Below are 27,092 nucleotides of genomic sequence, written 5' to 3'. Positions count from 1 at the left end.
GATGGGAGGTTAAAGCAAACCCCAATTTTGTTCAATTTATATTATCCAAATACATTGTTCTACATGCATTCTTTACAAGTGGGTTTTGTTGGGCTTTTAAAATAGCACATCTGTCATGTATGCTGCACATGTGTGCACATGAATACAACCTCCAAAAATGGGGGAGAAATTAAGGGGGGGGATTCCTTCCTAACCTTTCCACTTTCTACATTACACAAACACACATGTACCACCCACCCCCCTCATCGCACAACATATGAACAAACATAACTTCAGAGATGTTCAGGGTACTGTTTCTCAGTTTCTCAAAAAAGTGCATAAATTAAAAAATATATATACATCATGAAAACTGCTATTTAAATCTTTCAAAGTACGTAAACAACACTTGGTATTGTGAAATCTGAAAGCCATGGAGAGAAAGCAGCAAAGAGAAACAGATTCCTGAACAAAAACTTTAGCCATGAAGCTCTGCTTCTCAAGGGAAGACCTAGCCCACTCAGTGCCACCTACCTGCCACACATTATAGATATAGGCAACCATTCAACTATATGAAAAATGCGGGGAAGTCTTGTCGTGAATAAAGACCTCAACCATCACTATGCAGAAGAATGCATGGAAAAGACATTATAGCCTGTTTTTAGTAATACAGATTACCAAGCAATTGTGCGGTAGAAAAGTCTTTCAAATTAGTCTTCTTCACATATTACAATCATACACATTGGAAGCCTATCAATGGGAGCGTGTACAATGCTCCCAATATACATGGTCACCATTCAGGGATGCCAGATCCCCTAGTGGGGGTGGGGGTCCCCAGCTTTCAGGCCCCACCTCTCTACCACTGGCCAACTGGCTGGCAGAAGGATTTCCCCCCCCCCCCCAAAAAAAAACAGGAAAGAATGCTGGAAATTAATGGAATGTACCTACATGACCCGGAAGTGACATAGGCACATCAGGGATGTCAGAGGGTGATGCTCTGGGTTTTGGGCAAAACTCTATGATAGAAGCTAATTCTACCATAGAGTTTTTGCCCAAAAGCCAGAGCAGTGCCCCCCAACTTCCCCGATGTGCCTACGTCACTTCTGGGTCACATAGGCACATGGCATTAATTTCCGGTGTTCCTCCCCGTTCCCAGTAAGTGCACCCCCCATCCCCCACTGGCAGCTCCAAGGGACCTGTCAACCCTATCACCAATCCATGTGACTAGGGCATATCCACAGATTTTCCATACATATGCAGTTTCAGTACATGCCAACAAGTGTCATGGAAAATCAGCATGTCACAGTATTCACACAAAATGGCGGCCATGCATATCAAGAACATCATGAGTAATGGACACTCCCATTGGTGGGCTTCTGGTACACACTGTTGTAATATCTGCAAAGAGCTGTGGTAAACTTGTCATCTCTGTTGGTTCTGAGATTCTTGGAAAACGAATTAGGTATGACATTTGCACCCCAGTCATGCTGACCATATTTCCAATTTCACCAAGCATCCTACTTAAGATAAAACAAAGATTAAAAAGTAATAAATCACGTGGTAATAACATTTGTCATAGATTTGTTTTTAAAATACATTTTACTTTAAAGGGAAGGGTTTTTTTTGTTGTTGTTGCTGTTTTTTAAAGTCACATTCTTACTGTAACCTAAGCAGTCATTTCAGTCTGGAACTAGGCAGTAGTTCAGGAGAGGCCTGTGCAAAAAGGGATGTCTAAAACAGCAGAGTAATAATTATCTTTTTGAACAATTACCAAAATAATTACCAAAATGAAACTGAACAAATGGCTTCAGGGCAAGCAGGCGGGCAGCCTCAGATGCCTTCCTTTGATGAGCAAAGTCAGCTTGTTCTCCTCCCCTGCGTGACTGTCTGTGATTTCCCTGTGGCTGGGTCTCCTTTGCCTCCCTGTCCCCAAGAGACTGGAGCGGGGGGGGGGCAAGATGGGGATGCTCAGACTCACAAAAAGGAGGCACAAGCCTCAGGCGCACCCAGCAAACTATCTGTGCTGTTCAGACCATGCAGGCACCCGTTGAGGGAATAACCAAAATGTAGTAAGGGCACCCATCAGCAACTCTCTGAATAGTGCCACTATAACTTTAAGGCCCAAAAAACCAGCAATGTCGTGAACACGAGCTTACTCTCAAGCCGGCCAGATTCTGCCAAAATGAATCCAGATCCATGAAACAGGACAAATTATATCCGAGGGTTGCCCACCTTCAGGTGGTGGTTGGTGATCTCCTGGGATGAGAAATGATCTCCAGGTGACAGATCAGTTCACCTGGAGAAAATGGCCACTTTGAAAGGTGGACTCTATGGCATTATAACCCATTGAAGTCCCTCCGCTCCTCTCCCCAAACCCCGCCCTCCTCAGGCTCCACCCCCAAAATCTGCAGGTATTTCCCAACCCAGAGCTGGCATCCCTATATCAAACTGTACATGGTTAGCCAGTGGACAATATTTGAGCTTTCCCGGCGGGTGGGGGGGAAGAGTACTTTGGCAATACTCTGAGGTGGCAAATGACAAAGTAACGAGAATCATGAGCCAGACGCACAGGGATGGGAAACAGTTCTGCATGAGAGAGAAATCTATAGAACTACATAGGACAGCCCAAAGAATTCCACAGGTTGTAGGTTTTCCGCAGATATTTTCATTCTTTTATCTGAAAAAATGAGGACAACTCACTTTTGTTTTAAAAATGAGACATTAGAAAAAGCAAAGAGGCTTTAGGTTCCAAATCTGCAATTTATCCACCAACTATCTGATATGTATGGCTGCCTGACAGGGCCAGATTAAGACATGCAGAGGCCTTAAACCGTTACATTTAAGAAGCCCTATAGCATTACCAAAAGAACAGTAATTTAGTAATTTTTTTATTTTAATTTAAAGGCCCATCATAATCTGAAACTGTAAGCTGTAGTTTATTTAACTTGTGCATAAATATAGCTCTGCTGACTGAGACTGTGGGAGGGCTTTCCAAACAGAATGTTTGTTGGGTTCAAGACCACTGAGAAACCAGTATTTTTTTTTTAATCAAACTGTTATGAGAAAGTAGCATGAAAAGTTTCTTAAGTTTTTGTCTGATAAATTCTATTGGGAACTAGTTTCCTCGTGCCCCACCCAGAGGCTGCAAGTGTAAAACCTGCCAGATAGTAAGGCTTTTGGTATGTATGCCACCACTCTGCTATTTGACCCTAGGCAAGTCACTTCATCTCTACTACCAACCCTTGCTCTTCCAAGCCACTGTGGATGCTCTGTGGACTCCCAGCACCTTCTGACTGAGATTTATGGAGCTGGGGCTCAGATCTTACCCAGGATTTATAGGGTTTATTGCCTTGCAGCAAGCAAAAACAAAGAGTCTTTTGCATGCGCCTGAAAATAATTCACCCAAAAGATAAAATCTGTAACGATGTATTGCCTGCCTCCACCTGTGGCCAATGTAGCAGCAGCAGAACTAGTTGAGCCAGTCATCATCCCTATGGATGGAGGTTCGTTGCTTCCAGGAAATCTCATCATCATGGAACGTCCTCTTCAGCGTCATTCCTCATGGTCTTTCCACATCCAGTCATGTTCTTCATGAGCAAAGCAACAACAATGCAGGGGAGAAATGCAGCCTTCTCTGTTGTTGTTGTTGTTTTTTAATCCTCTAAAAAGTAACTACCTCTTTTTTTTAACAGTTTATTTTTCATTTTTTAAGTTAAGATCATATATTTCTTCCATTCTCATAAGAACATAAGAGATGCCAATGTTGGATCAGACCAAAGGCCCATCCAGTCCAACACTCTGTATCACACAGTGGCCAAAAATACCAGTGCCATCAGGAGGTCCACCAGTGGGGCCAGGACATTAGAAGCCATCCCACTGTTGACCCCCCCCCAAGCACCAAGATGACAGAGCATCACTTGCTCAAACATTCCATGACATATTGTAGCCTTCCTCTCTTACCTTAAACATTTTTCTATCTTAAACTGTCTTTCTTTAGTCCAGTTTTTTAATTCCATCTCACCTTCAATCATTCTTGTACACAGTCATTTACTTTCTAATACATCATCTATCATTTTTAGCTAGCCTATTACAATTCACAAGCGGGAATTAAGATTGCTGGGGAAAAGATCAACAACCTCAGATATGCAGACGATACCACTCTGATGGCAGAAAGTGAAGAGGACCTCAAGAGCCTCTTGCTCAGGGTAAAAGAGGAGAGCGCAAAAGGGGGCTTGAAGCTCAACATCGAAAAAACTAAGATCATGGCATCCGGCCCCATCACTCCTTGCAAATAGAAGGGGAAGTCGTGGAAGTAGTGACAGACTTCATGTTCCTGGGATCCCAGATCACCGCAGATTGTGACAGCAGCCATTAAATTAAAAGACCCCTGCTCCTTGGGAGGAAAGCGATGGCGAACCTAAACAGCATGATAAAAAGTAGAGACATCACCCTGCCAACAAAAGTCCGTATGGTCAAAGCAATGGTATTCCCAGTAGTCATGTATGGCTGTGAGAGTTGGACGAGCGCCGAAGAATAGATTCTTTTGAACTATGGTGCTGGAGAAGACTCTTGAGAGTCCCTTGGACTGCAAGAAGATCAAATCAGTCAATCCTAAAAGAAATCAACCCTGACTGTTCCCTGGAAGGCCAGATAATGAAACTGAAGCTCAAACACTTTGGCCACCAAATGAGAAGGGAGCACTCACTGGAGAAGACCCTGATGCTGGGAAAGATTGAAGGTCAAAGAAGACGGGGACGGCAAAGGATGAGATGGTTAGACAGTGTCATCAATGCAACGAACATGAAGTTGAGCAAACTTCAGAGGACGGCGGAAGACCGGAAGGCCTGGCGGGAGCTGGTCCATGGGGTCGCAAAGAGTCGGACTCGACTGTGCGACTGAACAACAACAACAATTACAATTCTATTCTATCTTTTTCATCTTTAGCCAGTCATAGATTATTTTCCCTCTATCCCAGAAGCAGTCTTGAGATCTATTTTGTAATTCCACATTCAACTTATCCATTTCTGCTATTTCTAGGATTTTGTATTTAAGTTCCTTTATCGACGGTATACCTTTCGTTTTCCAGCGCTTTGCTATTAATATTCTGGCTGCTGTTAAGATGTAACAAGTTATCCGGTTATAGTCTTTTATTGTGTCTGGCACCATGTTCAGTAGGTATGTTTCTGGTATTAACGGGAGATTGATTTTTAATTTTTCTAATAGAATTTTATGATTTTTTTCCAGAATATCTGAATTTTGTTACATCTCCACCAAATGTGGAGATAGGAACCTATATTTTTCCCATATCTCCAGCATATCTTAGATGCTCGGGGGAAACACTTGACGATTATCTCAGGAGTCCAATGCCACCTGTAATACATTTTGTATATATTTTCTTTATATGGTGTTGCTCTCATATATTTTATTGTTTTCCATATTTTCTTCCAATGTTTTAACTCTATTGCGTGGCCGAGCTCCTTTTCCCAGGCTGACATGGGTGACTTTTTACCCTCTTCTATCGAAAAGTCTTCCAGTAGTTTCTTATATATCTTCTGGATCAACTTATCGCTCGATGAGAGCCATATTTTATCTAGCTCTGATTGTCTATTACAGAATCCTATTTTTTTGTCTTCTGTATACCTCTTGATCATTTGCATCCATTTCGCCAACTTGCATTCCCCACAACCTGTGCTAAGACGGTCAAATCTTTGAGGTACCAACCTGGTCAGCTGCAAGATGCAAGATGCAGCTTCCCACTGTGAACTAGAACTTCTGGCTGATAGACTATTGTAGGATCTCCTGGCTACACTACACACATGGAAACAATCAACCAATCAAACAGTCCTTCTCAAGACGACTTGACAAGGGGTATAGGAGACTGCATCCAAATCTGCCAAATGTATACTGAGGGTATAAGCAAGTCTAAATGCCAATTCTTGTTGCGAATTTTGCTGGCCAATAAAATAGATTTAGCTCTTGTTTGAGAAACTCATCTTGAGAACGAAAATCAAGTCCACCACAGAGTGAAAATTGTGAGGTATGATGTCATTGGCATCACATACCATCAACCTATGGCATAGTGACTTATGCCCAAAGCAACATTGAAAATATGAAGCTGTTATTGACCAGCATCCACAGTGACATCCACACAATCATAGTAAAAGTTGGGAAGTACATGTTGTCAGTGTCATGGCCAGCACATGTCCTATCAACCTACCCTCATCCTTCTGTATATCCTGGTGACTTTAACAGCAACCATGGAAACTGGAGATACATGGTTAATGATAAGAACAGTGAGGCTCTTGTCGACTGGGCTGAAGAACATGGCTTGCATCTCATTTTCGATGATAAAGAAAGAAGCACCTTCAGATCAGCAGCATGGAATACAGAGTACAACCCTGATTTAACATTTGTTTCATCTGACCAGAGAAGCCAGCCCTTGCCTATATCCAGACATGTTCTTGAGGCTTTCCCACACAGTCAGAACTGAGCTGTAGTCCTTGAGCTAGGAATCCAAACACCAGTTATCAGGTCTTTTCCAAGACCACAATGAAACATTAAGAAGGCAATTTGGAAAGGTTTCAGTGAAGATATGGCTAGGTGTCTTGGATGGGTCCCTTCAACACATAATAATTACCATTGATTAGTTGGAGCTGTTATATCTACGGCCAAAAAGGGACATTCCTTGAGGATATCAGAGAGAAAATATTCCAAGCTGGAGCAATCAGAGCAAGAGGCTGTATCAAAATTCCTCGACAGCAAAGACCCAGAAATAGCAGATGAACTACTCCATGAACTCAACACTGCACATAGACAAAAAATGCACCAAAGAAACTGCAAATTTGGATTTCAGGCATTCCAGTAAGGAAGCCTGGAGCCTGTTGAAAAAAATAGGTGCAAGCCCACCTGTGCTCCGAGGAAATCAGGAGGTAACATCAAACCAGGTATCTGCCCAACTGGTATCCCTATCTAGAGCTCCAAAGGACTGAGATTTTACAATCAGGATTAAAAAAAAGAATTCCAGGATAAAAAAAAGAATCTTGAAATGCACCTGCACTGAAGACTGTGAGCTGTCAAAGGATTTCAGTGCTAATGGGATTTCCAAGGCACTGAAGAACATCAAGAGCGGAAAGGCACCGGCTTTGACTGCATCCACAATGAGTTCCTGATCAACAGTGGCACACTCACTAGGAAGTGGCTTGCAAAGTTTCTTACTGACATCATGAGAACAGGAAGACTCCCAAGGGAATTCAAGAAAGCAAAAATAATTGCTATTCTGAAACCTGGAAAACCAAAACATCTGGCAGAAAGTTACAGACCTATTTCCCTTCTGAGCTCCTGTTATAAACTTCTTGAGAGTTTATGGGAACAGAGAGTTATAGGAACAGAATTAGTGACAGAATTAATGAACAAGCAGGATTTAGACCCCATTGTAGTTGTGAAGACCAGGTTCTCAGCTTAACAGTTTTCATTGAGGCAGGGTATCAGAAGTGTCTTAACACATCATCAGTTTTCGTCAATCTGACTGCCGCTTATGACACAGTCTGAAGGGATGGTCTATGATGCAAGTTTTTACAATTATTCCCTTGCGGAACGTTATTTGAACTCCTAAATAACATGCTAAGCCGAAATATTGTCAATCAGCAAGCAGAAGAAACTGAAAAACAGTCTACCCCAGGGCTCAGTCCTCACTCCGGTTCTTTTCAATCTATACATCTCTGATGTTCCTGAGATGATATCCAGGAAGTTTGCTTATTCCAGTGACATGGCAATTGCAGTAATGCACAAATCAATTGAAAGGACTGAGGAAATATTGACTAGGGGTGTCAAAATTTTGACTGGATATTACCGTAAATGGTGACTTATCCCGTCCAGGAAAAAATGAACAATCCTGTTTTCATTTCAATAATAATCTTGCCAATCGTGAACTGAATGTCTACCTTAATGGCAACCCGACTTACATGCAACCATACAGCTAAGTACCTTGGCATTACTCTGGACAGGACCTTGAGCTATTTGTTGTTGTTCAGTCGCACAGTCGAGTCCGACTCTTCGCGACTCCATGGACCAGATCCCGCCAGGCTTTCCTGTCTTCCGCCGTCCTCTGAAGTTGGCTCAATTTCATGTTTGTTGCATCTATGACACTGTCTAACCATCTCATCCTTTGCCGTCCCCGTCTTCTTTGAATTTCAATCTTTCCCAGCATTAGAGTCTTCTCCAGTGAGTGCTCCCTTCTCATTTGGTGGCCAAAGTGTTTGAGCTTCAGTTTCATTATCTGGCCTTCCAGGGAACAGTCAAGGTTGATTTCTTTTAGGATTGACTGATTTGATCTTCTTGGAGTCCAAGGGACTCTCAAGAGTCTTCTCCAGCACCATAGTTCAAAAGAATCTATTCTTCGGCGCTCGGCCTTCCTTATAGTCCAGTTCTCGCAGCCATACATGACTACTGGGAATACCATTGCTTTGACCATGCAGACTTTTGTTGACTGGGTGATGTCTCTACTTTTTATCATGCTGTTTAGGTTCGCCATCGCTTTCCTCCCAAGGAGCAGGGGTCTTTTAATTTCATGGCTGCCGTCATGAGCTATAAACACTATCTTACCAATGTAGCAGTGAAAATGCAGACGTGAAACAACAGTCTCCAAAAATTATGTGGCACATGCAGAATATGGTGCTTCAATGTGGATCAACAGCCCTCATGTCCACAAACCTGATGTCCAACTCAACACAACAGTGAAAACCATCAGTGGATGTATGAAACCCACTCCAACCTATTGTCTACCCATGTTGTGCCACATCACTCCCCCACATCTCCAAAGACAAGATGCCCTTCTTCATGATAGAAAGATCATTGAAAGCAGAGAGTTGCCCATCCACAAAGACATGGCTGACGCACACCTATCTAGACTAAGATTCCGATACCCAGCAATAAGATCTGCACAAATCCTGCAATCACAGAATTTTGATCTAGGGAATGAATGGGTTGTGAACATGGATGCAATCAGTTCCACCCGATATCCATAACCTGATAAACACCAACGAGAGGCCTGCAGAATTTAACTTGCCACATAAAGTGCGAAAGACAGCTAATAGAATACAAACCGGCTGTTGTTTAAACAGGGCGAAATACCAGGACCCAAATGCGAGTGTGGTGCAGCCCACCAAACTGTTTTCTATCTGTCACAGGAATGTGAGTGTTGTGCTTTCCAGGGTAATGTGACGGAGCTCTCTGAACTCTCCCCAGATGCAATTGAGTGGACTGAAAAATTAGATATTAGGGGAATTGCCCAATTAGTCTGCATGCCCGTTGTATCAACGTGGTTACGTATTTTATATTATTATATGCTTCCTATGTGTAAATCTGTCGTATGATAAATAATAATAATCCCACTGTGATCGTGATCTGTTTTGATCTCCTTCAGTCTTGTTGGGTTTACACAGTTCTGATGGAAAAGGACAACAGCACTGCAGTCTTTAAAGTCCCAAAGAGTATTACTGTGTCCGGGGGGGGGCCGCACAGGAAGCTTCCTCAAAGAGATGTCAGCCTGAGGAAACCCTCTCAGACCTCCTGGCATGACAAACTAAGAACTGTGTCCTGACCAAAATGTCTTTCATGGGGCATCCCACATATCCTTCTTAAATGGAAACAGATCTCACCTCCTGTGCCTACATTGCTGCTTCCTCTTCTCAGGCATCAGTTTCAATTAAACAATCTTCCCTCTTGCCTGTGGCTCTTGGTGTGGATCCTGCCATTGTGGAAGCGGGGAGGGGGAGGGATGTGGCTGAGCAACAGAGAGGATGCTATCCATTCCTCCCCACCAAAAGAAATTGCATTTGCCTTTCTGGCTGCGTGTGGGACTTCGGCTGATGCATGCCTCTGCCTGCTTGGTTCCTCTGTTTTATAATAGGGTATAAAATTTACAACAAGAAGAAGAAGATATTGGCTTTATACCCCACCCTTCACTACCCAAAGGAGTCTCAGAGCAGCTTGCAATCTCCTTTCCCTTCCCCTCCCCACAACAGACACCCTTGTCAGGTGGGTGGAGCTGAAAGAGCTCTTTCGAGAACTGCTCATGAGAGAATGGCTCTGAAAGAACTTGTAACTGACCCAAGGGTCACACCAGGAGTTGCATGTGGAGGAGTGGGGAATCAAACCCAGTTCTCCCAGATTAGAGTCTGCGCTCCTAACCACTATACCAAACTGGCTCAGCAGCATGAAGCCGAGTAATGTAGCACTTACATAGGAAGTTGCCGTAGGGTTGCCAGCCTTATTCTGTTTTTATTTATTTAAATTTCTACCCCGCCCTCCCCATGAATGGGCTCAGGGCAGCTAACAAACAAGGGCACCATGTGCCAATACATAAAACCAAGTATTGATAAATATCATTATCAATATTTGTTTTTACCCCTTTTGTTTTTATTTCTGGCAGTCTTATTTAATGTTAATGTTAATAAAAAGCAAATTTGCATTTTCCAATAAAAACATGTGTAATATTTGTTCATGTCTTGCGGCTCTCAGACATCTGATGTTACTTCTATGTGGCTCTTATGTTAAGCAAGTTTGGCCACCGCTGCTATATGGCATGGAACTATGCTGAGGCCCCGCCCCTCCCCAAACCCCAGCCTCTCCTGGCTCTACCCCCAAAGTCTCCAGGTATTTTCCAACCCAGACCTGGAAACCCTAAGTTGCCGTATACCGAGTCAGGCCATTGGTCCAGCTAGCTCAGTATTGCCTACTTGGACTGGCAATGGCTCTCCAGGATCTCAAACGGAGAAAGGTCTTTCTCAACACATATGGTCTTTTACATGGCAATGCCAGGGATTCGATTTGGGACCTTCTGCGTGCAATGCATGGGCTCTGCCACTATGGTGTGGGCCCTTCCCATGGCTTGTTGCAATGCAGTAATAAACAGCAGTGTAATGGATGCAGTTGTTTGTCAAGAAGCTTAAGTGTGCAAGCTGCCTGTTGCACCATCACATGTGGTTATGCTGTTAATGCTCCATTCCATGGAATCAGGGCTAGATTAACTATTATGTTAAGTAACCTACACAGAGTAGTGTCCCTGTCAAATAGTTTTCCTGTCATGGTGTAATTATCTAGGAGTTTCCCAACATGAAGAGTGCACCCATCCTAGTCTCTAGACCAGGGGTGTTAAACATTAGGCCCGGGGGCCGGAACCGGACCATCCAGGGCTCTCGTGTAGCCCATGAGCAACTGATGCAAGGGAAGGAGTGCTGGGGGAGTGGGCGGAGCCACTCCATTGTGGCTTCAGCATGGCAGAACAACCTCGTCTGCAGCAGTCAAGCATTGTGGGAGCATCTGCCCTGCATCGCACGGCTGTCTCTCCAGTCTGCCCATGTGGGTTTTCCTCTGCACCCCCTCCCAGCCCAGTGAGACTACACCAACTCGGAGCTTACCAGCTGCTGTTCTTTATTCAGTGTCTATCTCCAGTACCTGGCATTATGTTTTATGGCACACATGACCCGGCCCGACAAAGGGACATTTATGTCAGATCCAGCCCTCTCGTAACAAATGAGTTTGACACTTCTGCTCTAGACTTTGCTTCCTTCCAGATACCCTGAAACTCAAAACAAAGTGTTTGGTCACTTATTACAGAACAGATGACCTATACTGGAAGAAATTCATGTTATTGTTGGCTTACCCAGCATCAGACATTGAGCACTGTTTCACACATTAACTTTTTAGATGAAAAATCTACTGAAATGCTTATTCTGTACTAAAATAGGCATATAGTTCAGCATGGGGTTTCCATGCCCTATAATTTGAGCCTGCATAGCATTACGCATAACCCACTGTGACACCTGCAATTCACATCAGTTACAGCTCAGATAATGTTCTCTGGCTTAGCTTGCATTTCCCCCCTGCATTTTACAGATTGGGGGGAGGGGTCATATTGCATACTCTCTTACTGTCCTTATATATAAAGATAGTCATGATTTTCTGACACCAGTTTATCGTCTCTGTTGCATCCTTATTTTGGTCTTTGGGAGAAATTTTGGCCATTCTTTTTCAAAACTGTGTTAGAGCAAATGGCTAGAGTCCCCATCATTTAGTCTTCTGTCCTTGCCCAGGTTTTAAAAGTGAAATAGCTGGGGTAGATGCCTTTTTCTCTGATGCACAAATATGCATACGTGTGGTAAGATGCCATGCCGTGCGCTGCGCAGCCTGCCATGTCACGTATTTCACAGATCGAAGTGCTAATAATGTATTAGAGGACAATTATATTTTTCTAGAATATCTTTGGCCAAAGAAACCAGGACTCTTGTTGCCTTTAAATCCGTGTATGACAGGCAATTACAGAGTAAGCAACTTCAGCATACAGCAGGTAGAAAAAAGACTTCATCAGTGTGTGCAAGTCTCAGACAGTGGTCCTTGACATTTGGTGTGTGCCACAATGGGGATCGTAGCAGAAATGAATTTGTTGGTTTGCTGTATGCTTAGAGTTTTAATGGACAGTTGATTTCTTAAGCTTTGCACTTTTTCCACCAACCCTCCATTCTGCCTTCATGGGTGCAACTGATTACAAGAAAGCATATTGAAGTCTGTGATACCATTGAAACTAAAGAGGTGTACCTTATGCCCTTCCTCCAGGTCACTGCCACATTTCCCATTGCAAAAGCATGTTGGTGGGCCATCCTTGTTTCAGCCTCTGGCCACTCTCTCTGCCCATGATGCGCCACATTTTGGCAATATTCTTGCTTCCGACTCCATGTCACTGCCCTCCATTCAGATGACAATTAGAAATCCTCCTCCCTATTTATTTAATGAATCCAATTAATGAAGACTAAGGCCCTTGGAGAGGGAAAGTGGCATGGCGTAATTGATCTCATCAGATCTTGGAAGCTAAGCAGGGTTGGTATTTGGATAGGAGACCACGGGAAGGCTCTGCAGAGGAAGGCAGTGGCAAACCACTTCTGCTTCCTACTTGCATTAAAAAACCCTTGCTGGGGTTGCCACAAGACAGTTGCGACTTGAGAGCACATAAATACATATGTAAACCCAAGGGACTAGCACTGAGAAACAAACTTTCATGGATTGTGTGCTCTTCTGCAGCATCCTTTCTTTGCAGACATTGATTAAAGAGGGAACGTCATTTAGTTGAATTGGGTCTCCCAGGTCCTAGGCCAACATTCTAGCCACTACACTATGCTAAACATTCACACTGGAGTCCTAAAGCAGATTTAAAACTGTTCTGAAGCAATTGAAGTCAATGTGCTTAGAAGTGTGTAACTCTGCTTAGGATGGCACTGTCAGGCTTGCATAACTTGTGACCACCATGCTGAACACTGTCTGCCAGCTGTGTAGGGCAGTCCAATGTTCTGTTTTTGCTGCCTGCCAAGGATGGCAAAAGAGAGGAGTCCATCAAGCACCTAGTGGCCTTAGTACATAGATCAGGCAACTTTCGTGGGCCTGCTCTGTGTACTGGCAAATATTTAAAGTGCTTTCCCGTGCCAAATCACACAAGAAATCCACTCTGTTCTGTAAAAGAAGCTCATGTGCCTATGAAGTTTGTGCTTCTGATCCAAGTATCACTATCAAGCTTCCACACGCTGGAGGAAGGAAAGAAGGGTGTGGAATGAGCGATGGCTGCGGTCACACGCACCAGTTGGAGCGAAGGGGAAGCGAGGCTGTCTCCTCTGGAGGAATTTGACATGCAGTTGCGAGACCACACATCCCTTTGTAGCTGTGGGTGCAGCCTGTCACTGTGTGATGAGACGCAACTGCCGGTGAGTTGGGGTGTTTTTTGGGCTGTTTGTTTCCCATGTGCAATAAACGAGGAATTGCACCTCCACACTGAGGGCCCCCTACGGAGTATGCGATGATGCACATACTGCGGGGGGGGGGGAACAGCACCAAGCCAGGATGGCCTGATCAGACCATCCCGATGGCATGAAAGCGTGCTTGTGCGATCAGACAGGGGAAAGTCCGTCCGTGGCCCATCGGAACCCATTTACTAGTGGACTTTCCCCCGTGTCTTTTAACTCCGCTTCCATAGCGGAGCAGCACGGGTTGCCGATGACTGCAGGATGCTTCCCAGATGTTGCTGTCTGGTCGCGCCCTTTAGAAGCATCAGGCATTCGCACCTATGTCAGATCTAAAGGGGCGTGTGATTGCAGCCTATGAGTTTTTCCCCTATATTAAGTGCTGGATGTGTAAAAGTGTACTTAGGTGTATGAGCTGATTTAAGTGAGCCTGTATTGGAGCATGAAGATAGAGTCAGGTGGGGTAGCCATGTTGGTCTGAAGCAGTGGAACAAAGTTGGAGTCCAGTGGCACCTTTAAGACCAACAACGTTTTATTCACGGTGTAAGCTTTCGTGTGCAAGCACATAAGAACATAAGAACATAAGAAACGCCAATGTTGGATCAGGCCAAAGGCCTATCCAGTCCAACACTCTGTGTCACACAGTGGCCAGAAATACCAGTGCCATCAGGAGGTCCAGCAGTGGGGCCAGGACATTAGAAGCCCTCCCACTGTTGACCCCCCCCCCAAGCACCAAGAAGACAGAGCATCACTTGCCCCAGAGCCCCTAGCTATACCTTGTGGCTAATAGCCACTGATGGACCTCTGCTCCATATGCTTATCTAATTCCCTTTTGAAGCCGTCCATGCTTGTAGCACCCACCACTTCCTGTGGCAGTGAATTCCATGTGTTAATCACTCTTTGGGTGAAGAAGTACTTCCTTTTATCCGTTCTAACCCGACCGCTCTGCAGTTTCATGGAGTGCCCACGAGTTCTTGTATTGTGAGAAAGGGAGAAAAGTACCTCTTTCTTTACCTGCTCTTTCCCATGCATAATCTTATAAACCTCGATCATGTCACCCCTCAGTCGTCTTTTCTCCAAGCTAAAGAGCCCTAAGCGCTTTAACCTTTCCTCATAGGGAAAGTGTTCCAACCCTTTTATCATTCGAGTTGCCCTTTTCTGCACTTTTTCCAAAGCTATAATATCCTTTTTAAGGTGTGGTGCCCAGAACTGCACACAGTATTCCAAATGAGGTCTCACCATTGATTTATATAGGGGCATTATTATATTGGCTGATCTGTTTTCAATACCCTTCCTAATAATCCCCAGCATAGCATTGGCCTTCTTTATTGCAGTCACACACTGTCTCGACATTTTCAGTGAGTTATCCACTACAACTCCAAGATCTCTCTCTTGCTCAGTCTCTGCCAGTTCAGACCCCATCAATGTGTATTTATATTTAGGATTTTTGGCTCCAATGTGCATCACCTTGCACTTGGCCACATTGAACCCCATTTGCCATGTTGACGCCCACTCGCCCATCCTTGACAGATCCCCTTGGAGTGCCTCACAATCCTCACTGGTTTTCACCACCCTGAACAACTTTGTATCATCCGCAAATTTAGCCACTTCACTGCTTACTCCCATCTCCAAATCATTAATGAACAAGTTAAAAAGCAGTGGACCAAGTACTGATCCCTGCGGTACCCCACTGCTTACCACCCTCCACTGAGAAAATTGCCCACCTACACTCACTCTCTGTTTTCTATGAACTAGCCAGTTTTTGATCCATAAAAGGACTTGTCCTTCTATCCCATGATTTTTGAGCTTACTTAGGAGCCTTTGATGAGGAACTTTATCAAAAGCTTTCTGGAAGTCAAGGTAAATAATATCTATTGGATCCCCCTTGTCCACATGTTTGTTCACCCCCTCAAAGAACACTAACAGGTTAGTGAGACAAGATCTTCCCTTACAGAAACCGTGCTGAGTCTGCCTCAATAGGTTTTGTTCATCTATGTGCCTACTAATTCTTTCCTTAATAATGGTTTCCACCAATTTACCCGGTATCGACGTCAGACTGACTGGCCTGTAATTTCCCGGATCTCCTCTGGAACCCTTTTTAAAGATGGGAGTGACATTAGCTACCTTCCAATCCTCAGGAATGGAGGCAGATTTTAAGGAAAGATTACATATCTTTGTCAGGAGATCTACAAGTTCACATTTGAGTTCTTTCAGAACTCTCGGATGTATGCCATCTGGGCCTGGTGATTTTTCAGTTTTTAAGTTGTCTATCAGTTTTAGGACCTCCTCTCTCGTCACCTCAATCTGACTCAGGTCTTTCAACACCCCTCCTGAAATCAGTGGTTCTGGAGTGGGCAAGCACTTCTCATCTTCCACAGTGAAGACGGAGGCAAAAAATGCATTTAGCTTCTCAGCCATTTCCCTATCATCCTTCAATACTCCTTTTACCCCTTGGTCGTCCAAGGGCCCCACTGCCTCCCTGGCTGGTTTCCTGTTTCTAATGTATTTGAAGAAAGTTTTATTGTTGGTTTTTACGTTTTTTGCTATATGCTCCTCATATTCCCTTTTTGCCTGCCTGACCTCAGACTTGCATTTTATTTGCCATAGCCTGTGTTCCGTTTTATCAGCCTCACTGTGACTAGCTTTCCACTGCTTAAAGGAATTCTTTTTACTTTTTACAGCCTCCATTACTCTGTTTGTTAACCATGCAGGCTTTTTCCTATACCTGTTTGTGCCTTTCCTAACCTGCGGAATATATATTTTTTGAGCTTCTAGGATCGTAGTTTTAAATAGATCCCAAGCTTCCCCAATTGTTTTGACCCTTTCTACTTTTCCTTTCAGTTTCCTCCCCACGTGTCCCCTCATATCAGAGAAATTACCCCTTTTAAAGTTAAAAATGGTTGTGTGAGTCTTTTTGGCCAATTCTCTATTTGTACAAATGATGAACTCAACAACATTATGATCACTGTTTCCAAGCGGTGCAATCACTTTTACATCTCTCACCAGGTCTTGAGTGTTACTTAGGACCAAATCAAGGATCGCCTCTCCCCTGGTAGGTTCCGTGACCATCTGCTCCATAGCACAGTCATTTAGAGTGTCTAGAAACTCAATCTCTTTTTCCCGGCTAGAACACATATTGACCCAATCAATGTGTGGGTAGTTAAAATCACCTATTATTACACAGTGTTTTTGTCTAGTTGCTATCTTTAAGGCATTCATCATTTTATAATCCTCCTCTATCTTTTGATCTGGTGGGCGATAACAAACTCCCAGTGTTAAGTTTCCTTTTGGCCCCCCTATTTCAACCCATAGAACTTCCAGAAGCGAATCCAATTCACTTAGCCTCTCAATCTTTCTAGACTTTATACCCTCTCTGACATACAGAGCTACCCCACCTCCAACCCTTCCCCCCCTATCCTTCCGATATAATATATAACCGGGAATCACTGTGTCCCACTGATTTTCCTCATCCCACCAAGTTTCAGAAATACCCACAATGTCTATTTTTCCCTCCGACACCAAGCACTCCAACTCCCCGATTTTACCTCGGACACTTCTAGCATTTGTATAGAAACAGCTGTAATTTCCCTTACAAGTTAAGCCTGCATCCTTCCTCTTGCTATCTCGAGTCGTTGTCCGGCAGTCCATGTCACCAGCCATGGCCTCTGTGGACAATTTCAATCCACCTCCCTGTAGAAAAGCAACCGGTACCCCCTCACCTCTCTCAGATGAGCCAACCCGAACCAGAGACTTTTCATCTCCTGTCGGCTTTCCCCCAATATTCAGTTTAAAAGCTGCTCTGCCACCTTTTTGATTTTAAGTGCCAGCAGCCTGGTTCCTTCTCGGGACAAGTGGAGACCGTCTCGCCTGTACAGCTCCCTCTTGTTCCAAAAAGTATCCCAGTGCCTAACAAACCTGAACCCTTCCCCCCTACACCATCGTCTCATCCACGCATTGAGACTCCTGATCTCTGCCTGTCTCTCCGGCCCTGCGCGTGGAACAGGTAACACTTCTGAGAAGGCTACCTTGGAGGTCCTGGACCTAAGTTTCCTGCCCAGCAGCCTAAATTTCTCCTCCAGGACCTCACGACTGCATTTCCCCACATCGTTGGTGCCGACATGCACCACGACCACTGGCTCCTCCCCAGCACTATCTACCAGCCTATCTAAAACACGCGTAATGTCCGCTACCTTCGCACCAGGCAGGCAAGTCACCATACGGTCAGTACGCGGGTTCGCCACCCAGCTGTCTACCTGCCTAAGGATCGAATCACCCACTACCAAGAGCCCCCCTCCCACCCTGCTCAGGGATGGTTCCTTGGTGCAAAAGGAGAGCCGCTCACCAGCTGGGGAAGAGGTCCCTTCTGAGGGCACATTCCCCTTATCCTCAGCATGGTGCCCTGTTTCCCCTAGACCCTCATGCTCCCTGACAGCAGCGGGGCTGCCAGATCCAGAGTGGGACGAAGCTAACAAGTCCCCGAGAGTCTTTTCTGTGTGCCTAGCTGACTGTCTCTGCTTCTCCAGGTCAGCCACCTTGGCCTCAAGGGAGCACACACGTTCCCTGAGAACCAGGAGCTCCTTGCACCGAGGACACACCCAAGACTTCTGCCCAGTGGGCAGATAGTCATACATGTGACACTCCGTGCAAAACACTGGATAGCCCCCAACCCCCTGCTGGCATTCTGGCTTCATAATTCTTTTAAAATAAATAAATATAATCCCCCTTTTAAACCCTTGGTATTTATGTGGTTTTTGTTATCAAGTCAAATTATTTTACGGGAAAGACAAAGAGCCTAGGGCCTTGTCTTTCTGGCTCTTTTTGGGCTTCTTACAGAGCCCCTAGTCTAAGAGCCACAGGCAAAGAGCCCTTTAGCCTCTGCCAAGGTGTTTCCTTAAATAGAGGCCTCCCCCAGCAGAGGTCAGGCAGCAGCTATTCAAATTCAAATTCACCCAGGCACTCAATCACAGGCAAAACAATGCCCCTTCCACTTCCTCTCAATTACAGGCAATCCCAGTCAAATAATGCCCGTTCCTCTCCCACACTCAATCAGCCAGGACTCTGCAAGAACTCTAAGTGCTTCCACACACTGCTAAACACAGTTTTCCCACAAAATATCCTTAGCTGAATTCTCTCAGCTGAAAGCAAGTAAAAGAAACCCACTCACCTCTCTCACAGCTCTCTCTCCTGCTCCTGCTCAGAGCTCAGCTGGTTGCCATCTGAGTATCTGAGGAAGTGTGCTTGCACATGAAAGCTTCCTCAGATACAAAAGCTTATACCATGAATAAAACTTTGTTGGTCTTAAAGCTGCCACTGGACTCAAACTTTGTATTGGAGCATGTGCATGTGAAGCCATGAGCATATAATCTGTGGCTACATACAGATTGTCATGAAGAGTGTGTGTGTGTGATTCCGTAGCTGTACAAGGTGCTTTCACGCAGGCTGAATAATGCATTTTCAATTCACTCTCAATGCCCTTTGAAACGGGATTTTACTGTCTGAAGCAGAAAATATCCACTTGCCAATTATCACTAAAGTGCACTGAAAGTGGATGGAAAATCCATTATTCAGCGCATGTGAAAGCACCCAAGTTACGCATGTGTGTTGTGAGTGTGCACATGTGTAGTAACATTTGTAGTGCATTTGCACGGCTCTCCTTGGTCTTGTACACCCCCTCTTCTTTGATTGCCTTCTCTCCCTGTGCTTTCTCTCCTGCAAAAAGCAGCCTCTCTTCCTGCTGCCAGCCAGTGGAGCTGCTAGTGCTGCCACCTTCAGGGTTCAGCCCTCTCAGCTGCAGATGGAACTTTTCATTCATCAGGATATCCAGTCCAGCTCCAAGCTGGTGATAGAGCTGGCTCCTCTGCACATGGGAGCTCTGGTGCTCTGCTCCCAGGCCTCTTTTACTCTCGCCATATGCTAGGTGGGCATTGCCAGCCCTGAGTGTGATCCCTCCCTTCTCACAGAAATTTTGAGTCCACGTGATTGAAAATCAGCCCTGATTGTGCAGCAAGTTTTGTTCACAACCAAGACATTTCCATCGTTCTATCATGCAGCTTGATCAGTTTCGAGCCCACAACAAAGCCACTTTCTCACGCTCCTCCCTGTGGGCTGAAAATGGTTCTGGCTGCTTGGACAACTAACAGAAGGATTGTTTAAGTGGAAGGGAAGACAAGCAACTTCCTGTCTTCTGCCCTTTCCAGTTGTTAGGATTTTGGCAGTACTACAATATGTGCTAGGAAAGTGTATTACAAACAATCCTCTCAATATGCACAATTATCATCTTGGGTGAATAGGGCAATGTGTGTATCTTTCTGCTTTGGTACATGAGATCAGAAATCTTGATATTTAAGCGTACACATACACAGGTAGCAAAGCTGGAAAATACATGCATTGTATTCACATGGTCACACAGAAATAAAGGACACTCCATTGTCATCTAGACTTTACAAATAAATGCCCTGAAGTCGTCTTCTGTACCAAGTTCAAAATCTGCAGATTATCTTTGTACTTTCCAATCTCCTGACAGCTCAGATTAACAGCATTGTTTTCCAGCCTGCCCCTCACTCTCTGTACCACCATGAGGATGTTCCCCTGCTATTTCCAAATCACCTACTTTCCTATGAGTCAATCAGTTGAAAGAATAGTTCCAACTGTGGCTGAGGTGGGCCCGGTGGGTGTTCCACATCACTTACATTGCTGGTATTCCCCATCAACGAATGTTTCTGACAACAAGCTGGTGGCCCCTCCCTCCCACCCCCAGCAAAATTGCTTCAAACTCCAGTCACCTGATCCACCCTGGCTCTTCCTGTTTGAGAATCCCCCTTTTCAAGATCACCGTTAGCCTTACTTAATCCTAAAAAATAACCCACACTCTAAACCCTGTAGTTATCATGACAGTTTATGTCAGGATACTTTAAAAGGGTGGCTTACAGAACCTGTTACTTGTTCGAGAAAGACATTCATCAGAAGGAAGCAAAACTTCATGTTTTTCTGTTGCTAGAATCTGAAAGACATAGCCTGTCAGAAAACTACTGATTTCTTTTGAAGCCCATCTGAGAGTGTGGAAGCCCCAACAAAGAAGTTGGTGCTCCCATTGGTTGTAGCTCCCCTTACTCCCAATACTGGTTAAAGTTACTGGTTACAGTTACAATAAAGTTACAGAACCATTTAGCCATGAAGCTCAGGTAGCACAGAGGCAATTAATAGGTTGCCAACCTTTTCCCCTGGTAGGGCTCCTGTGCCTTTGACAACTGTGTGAAAAGCACAGATTCTGCCTGTGAAGGTTTTCCGAGGCTGCCGTTGCAACAATGGAGAAAGGGTCATATGTTGAAATTCTACTTGTCACACAGCTGGAAGAGATACAAGAGCTATGTGGGTGGGGGAAGTTGGCAGCTCTAGCAATAAATACATCACCGGGATTTATATGTGGAGCACCGTATGATTCTTTTATAACTAACATGAAAATACAAAATACCATCCAACTGCATCTGCCTGCACTGGTATGTACTGGCAATTTGCCTTGAGTCCCAATGAGAAAGGTGGGACATAAATGAAAAATAAATAATCATTAAATAAATAAACCATCTCATGCGGTCCTTGCAATCCAGTTATGTTTCACTTCCCAGGATTGTAACATTGTAAGGATGCAGCCGCTGCAGACAGACTGGAGGCTGCCATCTGGAAAAGTATTGCTCATGAAATACAAGGGACACGTTCATTTCTGAGATAAATCCTCAACGATGTACTAACAATTGAACACATGAAGGGCCAGCTCCTGACTGGATGAAAGTGACATAAGATCACTGAATCTGTGGATCTGAACCTATTTGTTTTTTATTTAATTGTTTCTTGCACCCCAAGCCCAAGTAATAAGATTGTGCAAAATGTGCCTAACAAGTATTTTGTGGTAGAGTGCACATTTTGCATGCAGAAGGTCCTGGGTTCAACACCTTGGCATCTCCTACTAAAAGAGTCTTGGGAAGAAGAGCTAGGAAAGACCTCTGCTTGAGTCCTTGGACCTCAGTTGCCAGTCCAAGTAAACAATATTGAGCAAAGAAGACCGATGGCTTAACACAAGGCAATTTCATCTGGACTAGGCACACTAGAAAAGGTGAAGCTGACCATTAAATGACATGATTGCTTGTTGCCCTATGTAACCACTAATTTACAGACATTGTTATCTGAAAAATACGCTGCTACAGGAAGGTAGCTGGTTGTGACGGGTAAGACTTCTCAACAGTCCACAGTAGTAGAAATCCTGATGGTTGTTTGTTAGAGGAACGTTTGGCACACCTCTGTTCCTTTTTCTGGAAATGGCAGGATGGACTTTCTTTATTCATTAACAAGTTCCCCAAAGCTTCAAAACATCTTGGCTTTGACTTCCCACCCACGGCTATGCTGACAAATGACTCAGAGGAACGTGGAGCACACCAGGCTGGCACACGCCACTGGCTCAGTAACTCCAACTCATCCCTATTGACCAATGCCTGATGTCTCAGAAGAAAACAGAGTTCCAACACAATGCACCTGCCCTGAAGTGCAATGGGATACAGGGGGAATCAGCAGCACAGCTCTAACACACAGCGCTATCTGGTTGCATACTCCCTGGTTAACATCCAGTACAGATGGATGGGCAGCAACATCAACAGCAGAGGGCTTCTGCAAAATGATGAAAATCAGAAAAGAGACAGGACACGCCATTGTCAGGAACAGCCTAAAATCTCTGGCTGGTCTGCCATTATCAACTGAGCTCACGTAGCTCTTAGTACCATTTACGGTTGAAAACAGATCCCACCATTATCTGTTCAGGCAACCCTTTAATGGTGGCAAGGATCTAGCCACTTCCTTGAATTAATTCTAGCCTGCTTATGAAAACCCGCTGCTTCCAAACAGTTGGGCCAGTCCGCAAATAAGTGCTTCTGACTGGGCATTTAGCTTTGGCCCAGATGGTGTTTTCCAGCGACTTACAAGAATCAAATTCTGCTCCATCCTCCAGACAGCTTGGGAAAGAGAATTTGTGTAGAGATTAAGTACCAATAGCAGCCACCTCCATTTATGGCACACAGTCAGCAGCCTTGGCATCCTGTGAATGAGGTCTGTGACTTAGGTACACAACTTTAGTGAATCAGAGCAAAATGTAGACCCAACAAAGGAGTTTTATCAAGAATTCAAGTTGACACGTCTTGCTTAGGTTTGCCAGTTGTCAGGTTTTTGACTTGAATAGTCCAAAATGTGCTCTGTTTCCCTAGCCTAACAACTAAGCTGAGAAAGATTGCCTGTAGACTTTGAATCTATCTGATCCTTCGAATGCACCATAAAGATCATATAAGAACCATCCTTTCACTACTATCTCTTGCCATTAGAGGAACATCTATGCCCATAAGCTATTCATCACACAAATACTTTCCACAACATTCTTGCAATGCAAGTTCCCCAAAAAAGAAGGGGGAAATCATCTTTCTGTAGGGATACAAGGTGAATGTAATCCTCTCAGGACAGATCTACTACAAACCTATACCAGTTTTCAGGTGGGTAGCCATGTTGGTCTGAAGCAGCAGACGTATGCATGCACACAAAAGCTTCTACCTAGAATAAAACTTTGTTGGTCTTAAAGGTGCCACTGGACTCAGACTTTGTTCCATACCACTTTTATATTTATTGAACTGTTACAGGTTTCCTTCCAAAATCCTAGAAACTGGCAAGGATGCTGAGAAGCCTTATCTCAGTAATCTCCACCACCCATCACAAAACCATAAAAAGTGCCCTGCTAGATCAGACCAGTGGTCCATCTAGTCCAGCATCCTGTTTCACACACTGACCAATCAGTTGCCCTGAAGGAGCAACAAACAGGTTTTAGAGGCAAAGTTTACATCTCTGGGTATGACGATTTCCTTTAGTCATCAAGGTGAGTAGCTGGACCTCTCCTGCATTAATGTGTTGGGTATAGTTTCATTCAACAAGGCAATGGTTGTTAAAACCAGCAGAAGTCTCTGCAGGGCAAATATACAGGTACCTGCATCAATGGCTTCTTCACATACGAAGTCAATATACTTGGTACTTTGAATGATTGCTGGTAAGAGTCCCATCACCACATGCTACATTTGAGAGGTCGATACTCTTTCATCTCTGTACATCATTTCTTCTCCATTTAACCAATAGTTCCCCTTTACCTTCCTTCCTTGAAAACCACCTTTGCTCTCCTGTACAACTTTTTTCATCACCGGAGGACTATTGACTGAATGCGAATCACCTTCCTGACCACATTCACTTGGGCTACAGCTGTGGGGCAGCAAGCCCCGAAGAAGTCACAAGATGCAGCCTAGAGAAAGAAAAGTTACAAGTCAGCTGATACCGAAAGCCCACACAGCTGTGCAGAGCATGCCTGCTAATATTCAAAATGTGTGGTTTGGGTGGAACCAAGCAGTTTTAATGTTGAGTCTTGCCCCTGTCACTAAAGGATCTCAAAATCCCCCTAGTATGAAAAGCCAACACATGTGCATTGACTGTGTAAAAGAATAGCAGTGGCATTGCTACAATCAGGGGTCGTTTTGTAGAAAAAGAGCTAGGGGAACTCATTAGCATAACTCATTAGCATATGCCACACCCCCAGACATCACCGGAAGTGTGTCATAAGGCCACACCCCCTGACATCACCAGAAGTGTGTCATAAGGCTACACTCCCCGCCCCCAACGGTCCTAGCCGCCGCCGCCGGCCTTGCAGCTCCACTGCCGAGCCCCATGAGGGGCCCGGCGGTGGACCTGCAAGGCCAGCGGGAGTGCAAGGAAGCCCCGCAAAGGCCCTCCCTGGCCCCAGGCAGGCAGGGGTGGGGAGAGGCAGGGAGAAAGCAACTTACCCTCCCTCTTCTCCTGCCTCCTCCTGGCTGAATGAGGGCCGGAAGCAGGGTGGCCAGAAGCAGGGGGCGGGGCTTCGTCATGTGCCCCACCCCCCGTACCTCACCCGGGGGAACTGCGATCCCCCGCAATCCCCCCCGAAATGACCTCTGGCTACAATTGTTATCATTACAAGACTTTCCTCATCCCAGATAATATTTATTTATTAATTTTGTACATTTGTATCCTTTCCTCCAGGGGGGCTTATCACAGCATGTATTGTCTCTCCTCCTCCACTTCACCCTCACAACACCCTGGTGAGGTGGATTAGTCTCGAAGAGAATAACTGGCTCAACATCCCCCAGTGAGCTTCCATGGCAGAGCAAGGATTTGAACCTGAATCTCCCAGGTCTTAGTTCAACACTGTAACCACTACTCCACACTGGATCTATGCTTTAAACATTTAGTATCAGTGTCTCCAGGGGAGGTAGTGGGATCATGTTCTCAACATTAACATACAATGACCAGTTAAGAAGACAGAGGTACAGGAACAATTTTCAATATCAGTGGGAAAGGCTTAGGTTCCTGCTTTGACAAATCTCCAGAAGAAAAAGACAGCTATAATAGTGGAGCACTAGCTAAATCTTGTACAGAAAACCAGTGTGGTGGAGTAGTCAGAGGGCTGGAGAAGGAGCTGGGAGACACAGATTCAAATCCCTGATCAGTCATGAAAGCTCACTGGGTGGCCATGTGTCACTCTCTCTTAGCCACAAAAGGCTGTCGTTGTTGCGAAGAGAAAAGGGAGAAGGGGAGAGCAACACTGTAAGCTGCCTTGGGTCCCCACTGGGGAGAAAAGTGGGTATACATAAATAAAATAGGGGCTAAACATAATGTCTCTAGTACAAATTTGTAACACAGTCCCCATTCCCTGCCCTTGATCTTATACTATGAGTACACAGTCTTGGGAGTTTTGAAAGAACACGTTCTCTTTTACTTCTGAAATGGTAATGGGATTGGAACCTGAGCCATTTCCTCCCCGCCCGCCCCGTCTCCTAGACCTTGATAAAACATACCTGTCCCCCAGCCATGCTTGGACCCTGTACCTGAGATGGTATTGTCCAAACAACTTTAATTCTCTGTTGATTAACATGATAATAATTGGACTCTGTGTTAAGTGTGTACAGCACAAACTATTCAGGATTTCGCAAATTCATAGGAACACTTTGAAATGTCAGCAGAGAAGCAGAGAGAAGCCAAGGCCGGGATCCCTGGGATGTCAATATAATGGGCCGCTTGCCTTCCATCATCTGTAGACGGGGAGTGACTGCCTTCATCTTTAAGTCGTGGACAGTCTACAAGGGCAGCCCTGCCATTTCCTAATGGCAGGGTTCAAGTTCTGAAGGGATAGGCACAGGTTGCTTTAAAATGAAGGCCTAATTGCTTTGAACCTTAAGTTGTCCTTACGCGTATGTGTCTGTTTTTTAAAAGCCACAGAAAAGACTTAAATGCAAGGTTGAAAAAAGCTATCAAACAACTTTTTACCGGCATCCCCCCCCCAAAAAAAAAATGTCTCCCCATCCCTCAGCCCCGGGACATTCTTACAGTACAAAATTGCCTCAGAGGAGAGGAACAGCTGACAGCCAGACAAGCTGGGTGCTGCCTGGGAACAGCTCAGGAGTTTGAGGCTCCCCCCCCCTTTTTTTTCTTTCTCAGTATAAACTGTTAACTCCTTTTCTTTTGCACCCTGAACAGAACTGCCATCCCAAGAAGCAAGGACTTTATCAATCAAACAGATCAGCCTCTAATTAAAATGTGTATGTGTGTCTTTGAAACCATCTGTTTGGATTATTGGTGAGAAACACTTCTCTCCCCCCACCTCTTTGCCTGAACTTGGTGGCAGAAGATGTCTGAGGCAAAGGGGTGTAACTAGCAATGTATTCACACACTGCCTGCACTTTCGCCCCTCCACCCACCGCACACTCATCATCTCCCTAGGCAGATTGCTCTGCGTTCGTATCGGCTGGTACCACGTGGCAGGACGCCAAGGCTGGGGCTGGGCTCCCTGGCACTCAAACGGATGCAGGGCTGGAACCTGCCTTTCACCATTGCAGAGGGTGAGGACGGTTTGGGCCAGTGCCTGCTTGCTCCTGCTCAGTAATTAGGGCTCAGATTCTCACCTGGGCTTGCCAGCAGAGGAAAGCAAAACACACACAGTCCCTCCACTATAAAGTCTGGAGCAACTTCTGCTGCTGCTTTTTTATTGTTATTGTTCTGAAGGTTGAGGTTAGGCCGTGGGGAAGGGGGTGGCACCTGGGCCTTTTTGAGCCCAGGGAACAGGCCTGATCCGCACATCTCACCTCACTTGCATGCAATCGTAGTCCCTCAAGGCTGGGGTGTGAGGCAGGGAAGATTAACCTTCCTTTGACAGCCCTGTTCCCAGGTAGCACAGGCCTCAGAGAAGGAGCGTCTGTTGGGTTGAAAGCTAGCTTGCGGCTTGGATTGAAG

The sequence above is a fragment of the Gekko japonicus genome, unplaced genomic scaffold, assembly GCF_001447785.1.
Source record: "Gekko japonicus isolate JY-2015 unplaced genomic scaffold, Gekko_japonicus_V1.1 scaffold9, whole genome shotgun sequence".
NCBI lineage: Eukaryota > Metazoa > Chordata > Lepidosauria > Squamata > Gekkonidae > Gekko > Gekko japonicus.
The sequence above is the reverse complement of the archived record's forward strand: the minus strand, read 5'-3'. Positions refer to the sequence as shown.